Raw genomic sequence first — 14,010 nt, 5'->3', positions numbered from 1 at the left:
AGAAAAATATGAGAGGAGACGATAGTCCTCTTTCCCTGTTCCCTAGCCCAGCCATTGTTACTAGTTTCTTGAATTTCCAGAGTCATTTATATAATAGTATATTATATGGTTATATTTAGATCATAGCCTTTATATACTATATACATGTAGTATATACACTAAATTTACATTCTTTTCTTTTTTTTTTACACAAATGAGAGCATACCACACACAGTGTTCTGTATCTTAATTTTTTTCACTTGATGTATCTTGGAGAGTTTTCAGTGCAGGTATATAAAGAGCTCCACACCCTTCCTAACAGTTGCTCAGTTTCCCACTGTATTGCTGCACCTTTAATTCATTAAGTAATGATGGAATTTGAGATGACTTGTTATTTAGAATTGTTCTCACGGTAGCTGCTTGTTCTCCCTTTCTGAAGGGAGCAAATTGACCTTCCAGGAAGGACTGCTCGATACTGTGAGGTCAGCAGAGGCTGTCAGTCACCTGTTCCTGGTTACCAGAAGCACCACTCATTTATTGCTTTTTTTTTTTTTTAAGCTTGCTTTGTTTTGAAAAGTGGCTAGTCCCAGCCAAAAATATAGAACTGCTCCAAGCAAATTAATTCGCAGCCCAAGGTAGTTGACACTGGCTTCTGATCCCAAATAAAATAGACTTAGAGTGAGAAAAAGGCAGACAGCTGGAGGCCAGTGCTACCTGCGGGCTCTCTGCTCCCTGTTACCACCTCCCTCCAGGCTGCAGAGCCTTCTGGAAAGCTGCCGCCTGGCCTGGGTCAGATTGCTTACACTCCACTGCCTCACAGGCCAGCGTTCCCAACCTTAAGCCAATACACATTTATAGAACAATTCCATGTGATCCTGGGGAAGACAGACCGAAGGCGGAGGGCAGTGCTGAAGCGTAACCTCAGGGAGAGGGGCTGTCCCTGCTGGGGGGACACTGGGTAAGTCAGTCTCACACCCATAGTTTGTTCCTTTGATCAGCTTGTGGCTTTAAACCGGTTTGGCTACTTAGAGGAGTGATTGCATTTCTTTCTTTCTCTTTCTTTCTTTCTTTCTTTCTTTCTTTCTTTCTTTCTTTCTTTCTTCCTTCCTTCCTTCCTTCCTTCCTTCCTTCCTTCCTTCCTTCCTTCCTTCCTTCCTTCCTTCCTTCCTTCCTTCCTTCCTTCCTTCCTTCCAAGGTGAATTAAAGGCACATCTGCATCTCCCCTTCCCCCCATTGTCTCTTAGGCCAAATGAACTGCACGGCTTTTTCTTTCTAGTACATTACTGGTTACTGTTGGTGGAATATGGCCCCATCAATCTAGACCTTAGTTTCTTTATTTATAAAATGAGGGGTTGGACTAGATGGTTACTGGGATTTCTTCTGGCCTCTGTCTCGGCTCTGGTTCTGCCCACTGCAAATTGTTATTGTCAAGCGTTTATGATTCTGCAGAATGATGATTAAGAGAGAAATCCCTAATATGCCAAGACATTATGGGGAAAAGTTATTTTAAAACGTGTGATTGTGTTGACCTTGCCATGTTTGCATAAGTATTTCTCTAGGCTCTCACAAGGACCTAATAGGACATGCTTCTCATGTCACAGCTGCCAACTCAAGCTGCTAGTTGGCCTTGACAAAAGCTGTGTTTCTGAGTTTGACTTGGTAGGACACAGGAGAGAGAGAGAGAGAGAGAGAGAGAGAGAGAGAGAGAGAGAGAGAGAGAAACTTGTGCCTACACTGTTTTATACTATATTCCATAAGACAGAAATGCACAGATTGACATTGTTGTTTATCCCACTCACACAACTTATAGTCTATCGTGTAATATCGCTTATGTGTGTGTGTGTGTGTATAGGGGGCAAAACTCCTCCCGGTTTTACCTGCTGTTCCCAAATCAGCCCGCCATGCTTTCTGTGAATACCTGTGGGCTCTGTGGGGATTTTCCTGCTCTCAGGTCTAGCTGACAGTGCGCTGTTGCTTCCTCCTGCACAGACGCCAGCACCAGGCAGGTTCAAGGGACACCTAACAAGGCCTACCTTTGCTGTAAATGTCATTCATAGGTCTTAGGGTTTCTATCTAGTTGCTCTGTCTAAATCTGAGGGGACTTGTAAAAATCTGAAAACTCTGCTGCCGCCATCTTCCCAGAATTCCGCTTGTCAGGTTTAACTGTGAGCAGGGGGATCTGCCTGCTTCTGCGGATACTGTAATGGGTAGATTCAGTGGCAAAAGCAGAGGGAAGGGAGAGGAAGGGGACAGTGGAAGAGACATTGCAAAGGAGGAATGTAGAGGGCTTGGAGAGTGCTTGCATAGGGAGAGACAAGAGGAATGAAGTGGAAGGAAACATTTAAGATAACCTTCATTTTTTTTCATTTCACTAAGCAAACACTTTGAAGTGACCCCAGGTAGTTAATGTACCAGCTCCTGGGGCTGAGGGTGTGGCTGGACTCCATGCTGCTGTAATCCCTGCCTTCCTGGAGCTCCTGGTCTGGCGGGGACAGACGCTGAGCAGGCAGTCACCCCCAGGAGCAGAAGTACCAGTGATGGTCCCAGGGCCTCCAAATGTGGGAAGGGCAAGAGAGGGGCTGGCTTGAGGGGTGGATTTACATTTCAAGAGGGAGAGGTTCTCGGCTCTCGAAGGCTGAATCCTGACGATCATGGATGATATTGCTGAGAGGGTGAGATTTGCCGAGAGGGTGGGAGGAGGCTCTGGGAAAGGCGGAAGAGAGCAGGATTTTGCAGCACTTGTCAGGAAAGTCACAGGTGGAAAGTGGCTTGAGGAGACAGGTGGGGGCAGTGTCAGGTGCTGCAGAGCTGCTGAAAGAGGATGACTACTGAGACAAGGCTACAATCTTGGGGTCATGAGCAACTTTTGAGAGTGGTTTCAATCGGGGAATATTTGGTTGCAAGAAACAAACCCACTCCAAATGGGGGCATTTGTTGAGCAGACATAGCTCTGGGCTGCAACAACTCTTCCCACCCCTGCTTCTCAGCAACCACGGGGTTCCTGCTGTCTGGAGGTGGACCCCTCTCCTCTGCAGGGCTCCTGGTCCGGCCCCTCCCCTCCCCAAGAAGGATGCACAGGCTCTGGGCTTCTCTGCCACCAATCAGGGCTTCCAGTCCTCATTGCTGGGTGACTAGGGCCTCCCTGGATTGACTTCCAGGGCCGAGATCAAATATCAAGACAGAAAACCTGATTGGCCGAGTTTAAGCCAGAATCTACCCCTGGTGCAATTAGCAGGGCCTAGGAGGTGGGTTGGTGTGGTGGGTCAAGACCCCGCAGTCAGTAAGGAGGTGGGTGGGTGGGGGACGGATGAGCCCTTGCAGAGTAGAGATCAAAGGCAGCCCCTCCAAAGCCATGGCTCATGTGTGTGGTTTCATGGGAGTGGAGAAGTGAAAGCTGAGTTGCAATGATGGGGTTCCTAGCTGCATGCACGAGTGTATACTTAATGGCCAGGGACATGCTGCGGTAGGGGACAGCCCCAGCGGCTAACAGGGAAGGGAGAGAGCCAGGGCGAACGCAGTCAAGGAGCCTGTGGAGGACTGGCCAGTGAGAAACCAGACTCACTGTGATGCTGATCTTGGTCCAATGCTCTGATTCCCAAGGAGGCCACAAGCCCAGGGGAGACTTGTCCATCTCAGCACAGGAGGTCCCATCCCACCCTCAAACGCAGGGCATGGGACCGAGACTCCAGGTGTGGGGCCCTGAGGCCCCAGCCAGACACTGCCCTAGAAACCAACACAGGAGGGCTGTGCCCTGGGGGCTGTCTGCACCCCGTGTGGGTCACCAGACAATCCACTGTGACCCTTGTCCTGAGGTCCTTAACTTTAGCTGTGTTTGGAAGAGGTGGCTATCAACGTGTTTGTAAAATCCCTGGCTGCAGGGGCAAGTTTGCTCCTGTGTTTCAATCTTGTGTCATGCCCGTGTATAGCAGGAGCAACTCAAGAGAGTTGCCACCCTGCCAGCGTTTCATAAATGTTATTAATAAGGTGTTTAAAATCGACACGGCTGGGAGAGGCGCTGTGATGAGTGACTACTCTGAGTTTGTGACCTAAAAAGGGGAAATTCTGCTCCACACCCGAGTCAGGGAACAGCCTCAGCAGAGCTCCGTGCCAGAACTGTGACGAGGTTAAACCCAGCAACGCTGGCTAATGTTGAAGCAAAGAGAGCTAACTCAGTGTAGTCAGCAGCTTACAGAAAGCTCAGGAATGACACAAATTGCTTGTGTCCCAGTACTCTGGGGCTCCAAAGAAATATGCAAGCCCTGCCCTCCTCAGAGTAGCTGCCTTTACTGTGTATTAAATCCCTGAGTTGCAGGACTCAGGGCTGGAAGGTATATTTCTTCCTGGCGGTGCTCATTTGCATGTGAAAGGACTTTGAAGGGTATGGAGGTGTGGTCATTTGTAAGTGGGGCCAAACTTTGCATTTTGAGGGGACATGATTTTGTAGATGACTCTCTGAGCTGGGGAAACATGGTTCTATATTCACTTTGGGTTATTCAGAAAATGATTCCTAGGAACAGGCTTCTGCTGAGACCAGTAATGAGGTTTAAAAGTTAGAATCTGACAAAGTGATCTCGCCGCTTGTATTTCATAGCAAACAGATGAGACAACCAACCCTGGGATCCGGGTCGGTCACAAGATCACCGTCTCATGTGTCCCGGCTGTTTGAAGAGCATTTGGTGACATGACTGTTTGCACTGCCTGGCGGAAGGTCCCCTGTCTGGCGTTTGTGGAGTGTGGCTCCCCACCCCAACCCCAGCCTGCCTTACAGCTCAGGACTGTCAGTGCTTTGGCAAACGCGGCCGCCTCCTCGTGCAGTGTAAACAAAGAGACTCAGGGTGACGTAAGCTAGTCAACAGGTGTGGGAAATGGCCCTCCACACAGGCAGATGCCAGCCTTGGAGAAGCCGCTAGAGAGAAAAGAAACAACGCCCGCAGGCCATCAGCCTTTAGTTACAGAGCTTTGGTCAGTAGCATGGAATTCAGGAAGTTATCCTTTAAGAGATGTGTTCATACGCGGCCAGATCGGTCCTCGGGCCCAAGTTCTAGGAGCCGGGAGTAGTGGTCAGACACGTGGTGCAAGGGCCCAAGCCAGCATGGATGAGGGAGAACGGCTAAGCCAGGACCCGCGAACAACAGTGGGACTCAGAGGTCCGCTGGAGGCACTGGGTCCCAGGTCTGAAATGCAACAGGAAAATGCAGATCAAAGCGAGCTTACTTTGGTAGCCTAAATTACTGGCAGACTGTTTGATGCCTGCTTAGGGAGAGATAAACTAATTCCAAAAGCCCACCGTTGACAGGCCAGAGATGGGCTCAGCCAGGATTGGGCCCCAGTCACAAAGGAGTGAGGAAGGATTTCTTTTCCTCCCTCCCACCTTCTCTCCTTTTCTTTCTTAATATTTTCTTATGGACTTTTCAAGTGTACACAAAGGTAGAGAGAATATTATAAGCATCCTCCTGCACCCGTTACTGGTTTCAACAATTACCTGCCTTTGGCCAATCTTATCTCATTTATTACTCCACTTTCCACTGACATGTGCCTTCCTCTCCCCACTGCTGGATTGTTGTAAAGCAAATAATTCCATCATTCAATCAGTAACATTTACGGATATATCTCTAAAAGACAGGACTTGTTTGTTTGTTTTGAGACAGAGTCTCACTGTGCTGCCCAGGCTACAGTGCTGTGGCGTCAGCCTAGCTCACAGCAACCTCAAACTCCTGGGCTCAAGCAATCCTGCTGCCTCAGCCTCCCAAGTAACTGGGTCTACCGGCATGTGCCACCATGCCCAGCTAATTTTTTCTGTATATATTAGTTGGCCAATTAATTTCTTTCTATTTATAGTAAGACAGGGTCTCACTCTTGCTCAGGCTGGTTTCGAACTCCTGACCTCGAGCAATGGCCTCCCAGAGTGCTAGGATTACAGGCGTGAGCCATGGCGCCAGCCTAGACAGGACTCTTTTGTATGGGTACAACCACAGTATCCTTATCATACCTAAAAAAATAAATAATAATTCCTTAATCTTGTCAGTGTTCAAATATTTCTGATTGTCTCATTTTTCAAAAACAATTGATTTATTTAAATCAGGATCTAAGCAAGATCTAAGCATGAGTTCCTTTTGGTTGATATATCTCTCAAGGCATTTTTCCATCTTTCCCCCCAGAGTGTTCATATTCTCCTATATCTTTCACCAAATGCACCCTCCAGAAATTTCCTATCTCTTCCACTATTACACCTGTCTTTTCCTGCAAACTATTTTTGTCATGATTATAGGAGTTCCTTTTCTTAGAGATGAGGTCTTGCTATATTGCCCAGGCTGGTCTCGAACTGCAGGGCTCAAGGAGGTCTTCCCACCTCAGCCTTCTGAGTAGCTGGGACTACAGAAGCGCATCACCACACCTATTGGTGTGTTTCTATTTCTCCTTGCATTTTCTTTAGTTTTTGCTTCATAAACGTGGTTGCTCTATTGGTAGATATACATTGCTGAGCGCTATATATTCATTGTAAATTTTTGCTTTTAGCGTAAAAAAGCCTCCTTCTTTCTTTTTTTTTTTTTTTTGAGACAGAGTCTCGCTTATTGACCAGGCTAGAGTGAGTGCCGTGGCGTCAGCCTAGCTCACAGCAACCTCAAACTCCTGGGCTCAAGCAATCCTTCTGCCTCAGCCTCCCGAGTAGCTGGGACTACAGGCATGCGCCACCATGCCCGGCTAATTTTATATATATATTAGTTGGCCAATTAATTTCTTTCTATTTATAGTAGAGACGGGGTCTCACTCTTGCTCAGGCTGGTTTCGAACTCCTGACCTCGAGCAATCCGCCCGCCTCGGCCTCCCAGAGTGCTAGGATTACAGGCGTGAGCCACCGCGCCCGGCTTCCTTCTTTCTTATATGCAATGTTTTTGGACTTGAATTCTACTTTGTCTGATGTCAGGACCACTGCCCCAGCTTTCTTTTAGTTTCCATTTGCCTGGTATATCTTTATCCCTCTCTTTATTTTTAGCCTTCCTGATTCAGTTGGTTTTAGGTATATCTTTTGTACACAGCATATAGTTAGGTCTTGTTTGTTGAGCCAAATTGAAAAATTTCCTTTTAGAAGGTGATTGAAGTCCATTCACATTTACTGATGTGACTAACGTGTTGGTCTCTACTCTTGCACAACATTTTATAATTATGTGTGTTTTGTTGTATTTGCTTTGTTTCTTTCTCTTATAATAAGGTTTCTATTTTTGTTCTAGTGGTATTGTTCTTTTACCTTTTTAAAATGTGTTTAGTCCCCTGTTGTCTTATTTAATCTTTCACTGTCTGGTTTATCAGGGCATTTATTTTCCCCCAATACCCTTTAACACCCATCTATTGCCTATACAACAATGAGCTTATTCTAAATTTCCTCTCTCTCTCTCTCTCCTTCCAATGTTTTAGGTGAATTATTTCTAGTTTGTTAAACCAAATCATGTTTGTGCATTGGCCTTCCATCCTTACCCCCTCCCCTCATTTTAGTCCTAGATGTACATTTACACATTTTAAAATTCTCCCCCTTGGTCCTTTTACTAGTTCTCCCAGCATATAATCTAGTAGATTGCTCAACAAGGACTTTGGGTGCAGAATTAGTAAGTTACTGTAGGTTGAAAATTGTTTTTCTCTAGCCTTGAAATACGAAGAATACCTTGGCTGGTGTTCTTGGTTCACACTTTAATTCATGGAGTTTTGTGTGTTTTTTTGTTTTTTTTTTTTTAATACTGTTCCCTTGTTGTCTTGCCTTATGTATTGGTTTTCAAAAAATAGGATGTCTGTCTATCAACAATCCTTTTGGTTTCGTAAGTTATCTTTCATCTTTGAAATCTAATAGTTTTCTAGGATATGGAATTGATTGTTCTGGGTTAATTTTCCCAGATATCCAGTGAGTCCTTTCAATATGTAAATTCAGGTATTTTTCTATTTCTGGAAAGTTTTCTTGGATCAAAGTTTTAAATATTTTCTCTGTTCCATTGTTTTATTTTTATTTCAGACATGCCATTACTCTTCTTGGCCTGTCTTTTATTTTCGTACTTTCTCTCTGACTCTTTTTATTTCTTTATGTCATTTCTCATCCTCTTCATTGCCTTCCTGATTTTCTTCAAGGCCTTTTATTGAATTTTTATCTGAAGCTACTCTCCCCCAGGCACTTTGTGATTTATTGATTTCTGAGATAATTTTGTCTTTTTCCTGTATTTCTTTCCTGAGTTCAATTGGCAGTCTCCTCCCTGATTTTTGTCCATTTCTATTTGCATTTTTGAGTTTCTGATTCAAGGCATTTTACATATACTCAAATGCTTATTTGCGAGTATTTAATTGTGTTTGCAGTGCTGACTTACAATTTTGCTCTGCCTCATAGATGCTCTTGGGCTGTGAGGAAGATTTCCCTCAGGTGCTATGTATGAAATATTGTCTCCTGGATTTTTTTCAATTGCTCTGTATGGATTGACCTTCCTCTTGCCCATTTTTCTAGCATTGAAATGTTTTCCAGGATTCGTAGTTTAGCAATAACCTACTGTGTCTGTGCAGAGGCCGTGTTTTTAGTGGTGGGGTGCAGGAGGGTTCCTGATTTTGCGGTTCTCTTTTCTTCTTGTAGGACTCTAAATTTTCTCTTTTTCCTTCTTTTCCCCACTCAACACTGCTATGGTTTGAATGTTTGTGCCTTCCAGAAGTCATGCTGAAACTTAATCCCCACTGTAACCGTACTAAGAGGTGGGGCCTCTAAGAGGTGAGTGGGCCAGGAGGGCTCTGTTCTCATGAAAGGATTAATCCGCTCATGGATCAATGGATTGATGGGTCATCATGGGGTTAGTTATCGAGAAAGTGGGTCTGGTGTAAAAGCCAGTAGGCATGCTGCAGCCCTCTCATCACGTGATGCTCAGAGCTACCTTGGGGCTCTGCAGAGAGTCCCCCCAGCAAGAAGGCCCTCGCCTGATACAGCCCCTTGACCTTGGACTGCTCAGCCTCCAGAACTGCATGAAATAAATTTCTTTTTATTCTAAGTTATCCAGCCTGTGGAATTCTGCTGTAGCCATTGTAACAGACAATGGGCTGAGACAAACACCTGGTTACCACAGGGGCTTCTTCTGCTGCTGTCTTTGCCTTTTTCCTCCCCCAGAACCCTGGCATGGTGAAGGCTGCCCTTTATATTGTGCCTGTCCCTTTAAATTCCCTGTGCTTTGAATCCTTTTCCTGGCTGCGACCTGTTCAGGGTGGTTTTTTAAAGAGTTTTCTTATTTTGGGTCAACTTATCATCTGACAATAATTCTAGGCTGACTTAGGCTCCTTTCACTGGCTCTGGGTTTCCAGAGTGCTGGGCCTGCCTCTCTTCTCTGCAAACCCTGCTGTGTGTGTGTGTGGGGGGGAGGGGCAGAGCATGAAAAAAATCTGGGATTTTTCTGACTTTCCTCTTTTTATTAACAGTTGTTATGAAGAGTGTTTAAACTTCTCTGTTTTTTTGTTTGTTTGTTTTTTTGAGACTGGGTCTCACTTTGTTGCCCAGGCTGGAGTGCCATGGCATCGTCATAGCTCACTGCAGCCTGGAACTCCTGGGTTTAAGCGATCCTCCTGCCTCAGCCTATTGAGTAGCTGGAACTACAGGCATGCGCCACCACGCCCAGATAATTTTTCTATTTTTTCATAGAGACGGAATCTCGCTCTTGCTCAGGCCGGTCCTCCCGCCTCAGCCTCCCAACGTGCTAGGATTACAGGAATAGGCCACTGCACATGGCCAAAATTCTCTGTTTTTATTCCATCTTCGAGTTATAGAAGGCCTGCCTTTTGGGTGTTTGCTTGTCTCTTCTCATTGTTTTATGTCACTGCGGGATGAAATATTGGGAGGCAGGCGGCTAGGATGCCTCCGTCATTTCCGGCTACCCCAAAAGCTACCTTAAAGACAGGCAAAGATGATTAAGATGCTTTTCTTGCTACTGCTGGGGAGAAGTGTAGACTGGTCAAATGGGACCTAACAAAGTCCTGTATAATAAGGATATTTAAATGATATAATAATTATTATTGTCCTCGACTTTTTAAGGATAAATTTACAATAAGCTTGTCTGTGGAACAGGGGTTTTAAAAAGCTATTTTCTATTTATTAATAAATAACAAAATTGCCTAATGTTAGCTAAAACTCTAAGGTCTAATAACTGCATTTGCAGAGTCCTGTGATGTCATTGGAAGGCGGCTCTCTTCGGTCCCTTAGTTCGGCTCTAACACGTGTCTCATCATAGTGATCTCTCCGGCTGTGATGCTCTTTGGGGTGGCATGACACCACCCTTCTCCCAAGATCTCCGCCGCGCTGTTGGCACCGAAACAGCCTCCCCGCCTCTGTTCCACCCTCCCTCCCCACTCCCCGAACCCACGGTTCTCAATTATGCTGACACTGTATTTGATTTCCAAAAATGACAGCGCAGTTCAGCTTTGGCATGCAAACTGGTGTCTGAGTTCTTGTGGGTTACAACAGCTTGTTTTCATAAGAAGTATGGTTTTTGCTCATCTCGTCTGCTGAGACAGACGGTGTGGAAATTGCCATGGAGGCGAGCCTTATCTTCGAACGTGTCATCCAGTGTCTGTTTTAGCAGGGCAGAGCCTTCGCTGCATGTCAGTATGCACGTCCCGTTTCCACCTGCTGCTCCAGAGCGGGACGCTCAGGTGCTCATCCCCAGGGAGGGGGGCACGCTCTGCAGCCAGCGACAGGCATGGGCCAAGGTGACACTGGTGGCACCAGCCAAGGGGCCGTGCTTGTAAACGGTCATTCCACAGTGGAGAGGGGTTGGGCCCGTTCCTAAATCCTCCCTCACGTGGCAACCTTGGTGACCCGGTGCTCAGATGCTCACGGTGGCCTGCCAGAGTCGGGTGCAGGCCGGTGTGAAGGAAAGCTAGATGGAGCCTCTGGGGGAATCGTGTCCGTTAGCTTTTGCTACGTAACAAACCACCCCCAAACTCGGTGGTTTAAAACAAGAGCCATTTATTTAGCTTTTGATTGTGTGGGTTGGCAATTTGAGCTGGGCTCGGCTGCTCCTCTGGGTGGTTCTGTTGGTGTGAGCTGGGATCCGCCATGTGTCTGTGGTCAGCTGTAGGCTGGCTGGCTGTCAGCTACCACTAAGCAGTGAAAATGAGGGAACGTGCTGATTCAGTGTCATCTGAGAACAAGGCAAATTTAGGCTGGCCCTTGGGTAAAGGCCTGTGGCCCCACCTGAGACGATGGTCCGTAAAGTCAACTAGACTGGCCATTGCCCAGCCCATGCCTGGTGATGTCAGCATCGTTCAGAGCCTTGGGGGAATACGTCACAGAATCGTGGGTGGGATCTAGACTGTGGAGCAATAGAAATAACTTTCCAGTGACCCAGATCCTCTCTCGAGATGGGACGCCTCAGGAAGTAGTGAGCTTCCCATCACCGGAAATACTCAAGCAGACCCATAAATTGCATGATTATCCCAGGTCCTGGTTTAGAGGTTTATAACTTGGAAAGTAACACTTCCCAAAGCTACCTGGCCACTGTCCCCAAAGAACCACATTCCAGCTGATTAGCTAGACCCTTTAAGATTGTCCCAAATAGGCTAGGACATAATTACCCTGGTCTCCCCATTAAAAGGCAACACAGGGCTGCAGAGCTATCCTCTGTCTTTGGTTTGGCTGCAGCCCTTCCTACCTCCTCTGGCCACTCTGTGTCCCTGTCCACCCAGTCCTCTGTTCCACGCCCCAATTGCTTGTGCCACCTCATTGCTTGCTCTGTCCTGACCCTGCCCAGCTGAGCTGACCCTTAAGTCCGTCCCCCATTCACAATTCTCTGGTTTAAATACCTTCCTGCTTGATTGAACCAAGGGCAGGCGAACCCAACCTCCAGCAATTTCACTCTGCAACCTCCTCAACCATCCCATGCAGAGACAAACTATAGAATATAAGGTGTGTGTTTTTAAACAGCTAAAACTTGGAAACAGCCTAGTGTCCACTGCAGCTATTAAATATGATGTTGTAGGCATGGGGAAGTGTTCTTGATCTGTTACTGTTATATGGGGGGAAAAGTAAGCTTCAAAAAGAGCATATGATCCCAATTTTGTTTTTGTGGGTTTTAAGTTTACCCAGATGTCAGCTGGGGTCTCCCTGCCCCTTCAGACTCAAGCTCAAGTCCGTGCCTAGTGGATCTCCCAAGTCCACTCCAAGACTTTCATGAATTGCCAAGATTTTTGTGGACTCTCAGGCTCCTACTTCTTTATGCAGCCTCTGTTCCATATGCTCTGACATGTTGTGGATAAGGCTCAGCCCCTTCTCCAAGTGCTACCCCTCAAGCCTCTGCCAAAAACAAAACAAAGCAAAACAAACGCTCCCCAGGCATTCCTGACAGCAGTACACAGTACTGAAGATTCTGGGGCTTTGCACTACAATGAAAGAAAACAATTGCCAAATGACATCAGGCATTCCTGGTGTTCAAATGTCCATAGTTACCCATTTCAGGAGACGTCCCACTGGCCCTTCGCCCCAGTTATTTTCTTTCTCACACAAACTCCCAGATTCATCTTCCTTCCTTCCTTTCTCTGCCCGATGTCCGTCCTCTGACCTTCCACCCCAGGAACGAAACCTTAATTACTCTCCTTGTCACATGGCGAGCAACGTAACCATCTCGTCTTACTGAGCTTTGGCTTGTGCCAAGTCTCGACACCTACACAGATAACATCAAGCTCCTTTCCCAAAGAATTCTTCTTCCCAAGAGGAATTCTGGTCTAGTGAGTAACCTGGGCTAACCTGCGGCAGGATGAAGCACTGAGATGCTGGAACTCTTTGACCTTTGGCAAGTTACCTAAACTCTCTACGTGTTAGGCTCATCATCTATAAAATGAGGGCATTTGATTAGGTCAACACTTGTCCACAAACAGTAGGTCAGTGGCTCGCTGGTCTGCAGACAGACGATGAGTGTGCCTAAATGTCAGTCCTCTCACCTCTTACTGTGGCCAGGTGGGCCTGGATAAGGGATGAGACCTCAAGCAACCTTGTGCATTTCCCCAAGTCAAGGGCTGTATAAATGTGGTTGTTATTGTGTGTGCCAACATGTTAAAAGGTTGGGAAGCCCCGTGCTAGCGCCATAGTTAAAGTCCCTCTCATTAAGTTAGAACTGATGAATGGAGAACTCACCTCTACTCATTCCTTTAATTGAACAAACATTGATTGAGTCCCAACGCAAAGAGACCTGAACCACGAGAAAGAAGACCTGGGCTTGGAGCCCAGCTCTGCCAGTGTATCAGTCAGGGCTGAATCAGGAGACAGAAACCTCCCAGTTATTTTAACAGAGAGGATTCAAGATGAAGAACTGTTATCTAGGTAAGTGCAACGAGACAAAGCAAACTCTAAGGCGTCTATGGAAGGCAGCAACCTCGGGAAGCAGCTATCACCCTTCAGCCTGGGAGAGCAAAGAAAGAAGTTGGAATTATTAAAATTTGGAAGCTTGGAGGAGGAGCCTCACGGAGGGGAACCCCAGAGCTCTGTGGAGAGGGCTCCAGCTGGCCAGGGCTGGTGTCTCTGCGGGATCATGACATGGCTAGCTCTTCAGGAGTCGGCAAAACTGCAAACTGGGATGCACTGCTGCTGAGGCAGGGAGGGAACTGCTGCTGCCAGAGGGAAGCAGTGGTCTGGGCGCTGCTCAGGGAAAGAGGAAACAGGCGGGAAGGAGTGTTCTCCACCCTTCTCCCTCCTCGGGCCTTTGCCTCCTCCTTGCAGAGCCTCACAAGGAGCAGCTGGCAAAGCAGAAATGGGCTCGCAGAGTCCCCCTGCATCCGGACGAGGGCTGTTTGGAGCTGAGGAGCGATGACACAATAATTGACCCAGCCTCTCACCAGCACGGGGTGGAGATGTCCGTTTGTTTCTGATCACCGCGTCATGAGAGCAGGAGACCTTTACGTTTTCCTCACATGATTGGACTTTTCACATCAAAATTTCTGGGTGGCCTCAGAGGCGGAGAAAAAGAAGAGGACAGGGCCTAAAGGGAGGGTGTGAGGGAGGAGTCATTTCACGCAGGCCCCGCAGGGCAGCCC

General features: G+C 47.0%; 1 protein-coding gene across 9 annotated transcripts in view; it reads left to right on the top strand.

The window, feature by feature from the left end:
- The first annotated feature begins 677 nt into the window (after positions 1 to 677).
- TACC2 (transforming acidic coiled-coil containing protein 2) overlaps positions 678 to 14,010 on the top strand; it is a 201,989-nt gene continuing 188,656 nt past the window's right edge. For 5 of the 9 annotated variants that reach the window (XM_012781272.3, XM_076009736.1, XM_012781271.3 and 2 more), the window contains exon 1: positions 679 to 937. The gene's annotated coding sequence lies outside the window, so the exon portion shown is untranslated. Of the gene's footprint in view, positions 938 to 14,010 lie in introns of all 9 variants that reach the window. The other 4 variants (XM_076009733.1, XM_076009731.1, XM_076009735.1 and 1 more) reach the window with 1 other exon arrangement.

This window comes from Microcebus murinus, chromosome 14 (genome assembly GCF_040939455.1).
Source record: "Microcebus murinus isolate Inina chromosome 14, M.murinus_Inina_mat1.0, whole genome shotgun sequence".
NCBI classification, from domain to species: domain Eukaryota; kingdom Metazoa; phylum Chordata; class Mammalia; order Primates; family Cheirogaleidae; genus Microcebus; species Microcebus murinus.
Note: the sequence above shows the minus strand (reverse complement) of the source record. Positions and strands in the feature narration are given on the sequence as shown.